The sequence below is a fragment of the Triticum dicoccoides genome, chromosome 1B (genome assembly GCF_002162155.2).
Source record: "Triticum dicoccoides isolate Atlit2015 ecotype Zavitan chromosome 1B, WEW_v2.0, whole genome shotgun sequence".
NCBI lineage: Eukaryota > Viridiplantae > Streptophyta > Magnoliopsida > Poales > Poaceae > Triticum > Triticum dicoccoides.
The window spans coordinates 14,876,021-14,881,468 of record NC_041381.1 but is presented as its reverse complement, the minus strand read 5'-3'; the positions used below and the strand labels follow the sequence as shown (position 1 = coordinate 14,881,468).

General features: G+C 43.2%; 1 pseudogene; it reads left to right on the top strand.

Annotated features, from left to right (window-relative positions):
- The window catches only part of LOC119349990, a 17,049-nt pseudogene extending 15,831 nt beyond the window's left edge, over positions 1-1,218 (top strand).
- The last annotated feature ends 4,230 nt before the right edge of the window (positions 1,219-5,448 follow it).

The window sequence follows — 5,448 nt, the reverse complement described above, 5'->3', positions numbered from 1 at the left end:
GTTAGTACCGGTTGGAGCCACCAACCCGTACTAAAGGGCACCACCTTTAGTACCGGTTGGTGGTTCCAACCGGTACTAAAGACCCCCCTTTAGTACCGGTTGGAGCCACCAACCCGTACTAAAGGCCACCACCTCTTTAATACTGGTTCGTGGCACGAACCGGTACTAAAGGTTCCCCACGAACCGGTACTAATGAGCGCCGCCCGCCTGGCTGTTGTAACCGGCACTAATGGTCATATTAGTGCCGGTTCAATTGCAAACCGGGACTAATGAGTTTCACATTAGACCCTTTTCTACTAGTGAGACTTAGTACAATTTTATACTAAAGTTGTATAAGTCTGCGGAGCTTATTTTGGGATGGTGGGATTGCCAATTACAAATTTATACATTACATATCCAAGACTCAAGTACGCGTACATTAAGGTGATTGCCGACCGGCACAAAAGATGAACTCAGGTGGAGTATCTCACTGGCTTGTTTAATGGTGATGAAGCCACGTAATGGCATCATCGAAGAACTTTTAGAACATCCGCATGGCAGCCGGCGGCTGAGAGATACCCACCTCAATGACGCCGTCAGAAAAAAAATAGAGCAAATGTAGCAGTAGCGTGGGGTAATATCTTATTAGTATCGTGGGCAGCATCACTACTGGTACACAATAATAGTAGTAGCGCTGGTTTAGGCGAGCGCTACAGTTAAATATCAGTAGCGATGGGTTGAACCAGCGCTACTACTATACTACTTAGCATCAGTGTGGGGTTTGAACCAGGGGCGTAGTAGTGCCTTTATCCCATGGTTTGATCAAATTTTATTTGTTAACAACTGAACTATGCGCATGTTGACAATTAACGTTAAATATAATGTTGGAAGTTTCCCTGTGTTGCTTGTGTAATTTAGCAGATCTAACTAACCAATTTTTAAACTTGTGACTCCAGTTACATCAACAACAAGAAAGAGCATTGGTAACCAGGGGCGATGGTTGTCCTCCGGGATGTGGATGAGACCAACAAGCTGAAAGTATCCATATGGCTCTGTCACACGCTCAACTTCCAGTACATGGGGATGAGGTACGTGAGGAGGGAGCTGGTGCTCCAAGAGATGATCAAAGTTCTCAAGGACCTTGACATTGAGTATCGGATGCTACTACTGGACGTGAATGTGCGGAATGCGCCTCCTATTGAATCCACAAGGATGCCAACAACATGGAATTATTCCTGAAGCACTGAACATTCATGGGGCATTTCCTATCCAGTTCGAGCGGTGAGAGCTACAAGAGCCTTTTCTAGCAACTGGCGAGTAGAACATGACATGAGATGTTAGCGTGCCTAAGGCAGATCACTTGGTTTGGTCTGTAATTAGTGTGTTGTTTAGTATGTAAGCTTTGGAACACAATAATTGATCAATTTCAAATATTTTCCAAGCATGTATAGAACACGCACACGTGTGTGTATGTATGCCATTGTGTGCTTCCATTCAAGGTGGGACTCAGGTTTGGTCGGGTTGGCACGATGTGAGCCCGATGTGCCTCGGGCTGTAGCGATGCCATATCATCCTGGCCCGACCAGCACACCGTGACATGCCATGCTGGCACGAAATTCCTCAGGCGTGGCACTGAATTGGTCGGGGGCAACCAAGCCCCCTTGATCATTCTGATACCATCCATTCCTTGTCTCTATTGCTTGTATTAGAGTAGTGCTATTGTTACTTCTTTATCGGTAGATCATATACTGTTGCATAGCATGTCTTTGCTACTGCTGTTGATACAATACTGCAATCCTACCACGCATGGTCTATGTATGCTAGAGTCCCATCAGTGGCCCTACATCCTTGTTTGTCTGCCATGCTATACTATTGTGTCGTGATCCCTTCGAGAGATGATCACGGATATGCCTTATGCTACATACCTTATATGTTACTTTGGTGGACCCCGTACATTGGTGGCTTACGACATGGAGCGAGATGGACTGCAACAAGATGCCGACGAAGACAAAGACTATTACTAATTTAAATTATAAACTCTTACACTATACATGATAGATGATATGATTAATGTCTGGTCAGCTTGGAGAGCACCCGCGAGTGATTCACTATTGGCGGAACGATAGGGTAGGTAGGGACCACCTAGCATAGAGGTGGGTCTGGTCCTTGGTCGATGTATGTGGTTCGCATGAGTACTCACCGTTGCATTGCTCCTCTTTTCCTTTGACCTGGTCGCTACAACAGAAGGTAGCGCCGCGGATGTAGGCTACCCCGATGGAGCTTACTACATGGAGAACGAGGACCAGGACTAGTTCAGAGGTCTCAGGCAAGAGGCCTTTTTTCAATCTAGTCTAGATATTTTGCTTAGTCTTCTTAAGGCAAACTTGTTCAACTATGCTTTGATAAGTGATGTATTATGGGTCCTTGTGACCCAGGCTTGTAATATAAAAAATTATGTTTGATTTGTGTTGTAGAGTTGTGTGTGACATTGACGGGAGTCACCGTTCATGATTCATTTATAGTTCACGATTAAATGGGGGTGTCATAAAAGGTAACAAAGACCAGTAGACCACCTAACATAGAACATGGTGGGTGTACTGAAATCTGACATGCATTGTTGGATCCCGCAACTAAGACGCTAGAGGAGCGTCATTACCTTTCCCGAGGCATTGTATTCCGAAAACTTTTTTAGTAGTCTGCTGACACAGATGATGGACAGCGTTCTTGGTTGTGTTGACTTTTTTTGTTTCTCTTTCTTCTTTTGTCTTTTTTGTCTATATACTTTATTAATATATCAACTGGGTCTTAATATTGTGTTGTTTCAGAGATCAAGTGTAATTGATGCCATTAATATCAATATAATGCACTTTGTCAAAATACATGTACTGAAAGGGCTATCGCCATCTCCCACTATATTACTCCATTTTATAATAATTAAGAGGACTAATCCCTAACCTCAGCCTGCAATCCATACATCAAATTGCAATGGAACCATACATAAAATATACATATGCTCGTTCGACTTTTCTAGCTGTTGAATTGAAAACCAAGAACCCTCTCTTTCCACTCCGACGTGTCATCCCCTGCTCGGGCTCAGCGCCTTTCTAATCCAAGTGACAATGGAAAGAAATTCTACACAAACTTGTGAACCCTTATCCTCGCCTGAGATAGTTGTGACGTCATCCCCATCTCGGAAAAGGTCCATCCACATCGGCCTCATCTCGGCCTCTCTTACTCTTCCTACAAATTGAGAGATCTCACATTTGGAGTAGCAAATAAATCACTCCATGCCAAAAATAAGTGTCTCAGACTATAGTAGAAAAACGACTTTTAGTACCGGTTCGTAAGGACCTTTAGTACCGGTTCTGGAACCGGTACTAAAGACTGGGGACTAAAGGTCCCCCCTTTAGTACCGGTTCAACACGAACCGGGACCAAAGGCCCACCACGTGGCACGAGGCGCGCCGTGGTTTGGGGGACCTTTAGTCCCTGTTGGTAAGGATTTTTTTTTATTTTTATTTTTGGTGTTAAATAAACATTTAACGGAAACAACATGAAATCACCTTTTCATTTAGAAGAAGGAAAATAGAGCAACAGAAAATGGACAAGTAAACAATAACCTGAACTTCCGAAGGACTACTCACAGAAAAATTGAGCACAAATTAAGCAATCATGTTAGGCATTTACCTTTTCAAAATCCTTACATTTTCTCTCTTTGCAGAGGTACCAAACAACATAGACAGCTATAGTGATCCTTTTTCTGGAGGTAGAACTGTTGATGCCATTAGACACTTTATTCCACCATACCGATATAGAGAAGCATCCCAAGGAAAGAGCTGAAAACCAGAGGAAGGGATGAAGAGAAGGCGAACATGACCTGCTTGACAAAAGGGTAGCCGACATGATCACTTGTTGTCAGAAGCAGTCCTAACCAGGTATGAATGCTCATAATATTAGTGAGGAGGTTCGTCTGAGCTTTCATCCAGATTGCAATCAACAAGCCAATTTGCTCCTCCGACCGTATTCTCTGAAATTCCCACATCCGTGTCCCGTTGGAAATACCTTCACTGACCGAGATATTCTTCCTAAAGGCAAAACCAAAAACTCCAGGCGCAAAATATCTCAAGAGGCGGTCAAAGAACCATCCTTCTCCAACTCCGGCCACCGTTGTTCATCATCATACATCGTCGCTGTTGCTTCCCCGAACTCCCTGACGCCTCGACCGAGTTCGCGGTGAGCGACCACCCCTTTTAGCTCTGCTTCCCCTCCTGATTAGGGCCCTTAGCGTCTCTTGCTGACTCCATTGTCACCACCTCGCCGTGGGTGGTGCTTGGCCAGTCCGTCAAGGCCGTGCTTCTGGGCATCCGATGCAGGAAAAGCCTCTTTCCGGTCCACATGCGGCCGGTCCAAACGCCGGCTCGGTCAAAACCTAGCCAGATAGGCCGGCCCAGCATGGCACAACGGCTAAACATGTGTGGCATGGCAGGGCCCATCAGGGCACGTAGACTATACCAGTCGTGCGATGTTGGCTTGAGGGCAGCTCCTATTGCGCGCCTTCAGCGCCGCGCAAGGGAACTGGCGCCCGCAGCAGCCGCTGGATGGGCCGGCCCACGATTGCGCAAGGCGCAACGAGAAAAAAGACCACCAATAATACCTCGCGTCTTGAACTCGTACTCGCGACCTCACTCTTCGATAAGGAAAGGCATACCACTTGACTATCTTACAACTTGTGAATATTCACAGCGCGAAGTGGTTAAAGAATAGAAACTCGAAGCGCAATTTATTGCGCATTACACTGGAGTGTTTATATTTTCTAATTATTTGAAAAAACATGTTCAGATATTACCAATAAAGTTCATGAGCATGCAAAAAAAGGTACACCAAATCAAAAAAGTTCATGTTTTAAAAAAAAGTTCACGAATTCAAATGAAGTTCATTGATTTTCAAAAAAGGTAATATAATTTGAAAAAAAGTTCATCGAATTTGGCAAAATTTAAACAAATTGAAAAAATTTCATTGATTTTAAAAAATAAGTGATTTTGAAAAGATTTCATCGATTTTGAAAAGAAGTTCATCGATTCTGGAAAAAGGTCATCAATTTTCAGAAAAAGTTCATCGATTTTGAGGAAAAGTTCAAAAAATTGCAAAAGGCTCATCAAATTTGAAAAATAACTTCCTCAATTTTGAAAAAGGTTCATCAATTTTTTTTAAAATCATGAGTTTCGAAAAATTCAATTCATGGATTTAGAAAAATAAGTTGATCTATTCGAAGAAAACAATTAGGAATTTGAAAAAGAAAGTAGAAAAGGATATAGAAAAAAGAAAAAAAGGCAAAAGAGGAAAAAGAGGAATATAGAAATGTACGAAAACATGTATGTTATCACAACTCCTGTTGTGGTCGAGTTGGTTAGACATCTATATGTGATGACCCGTCACGCTGGTTCGAATCATAGATCGTGCGCCCTTTTAT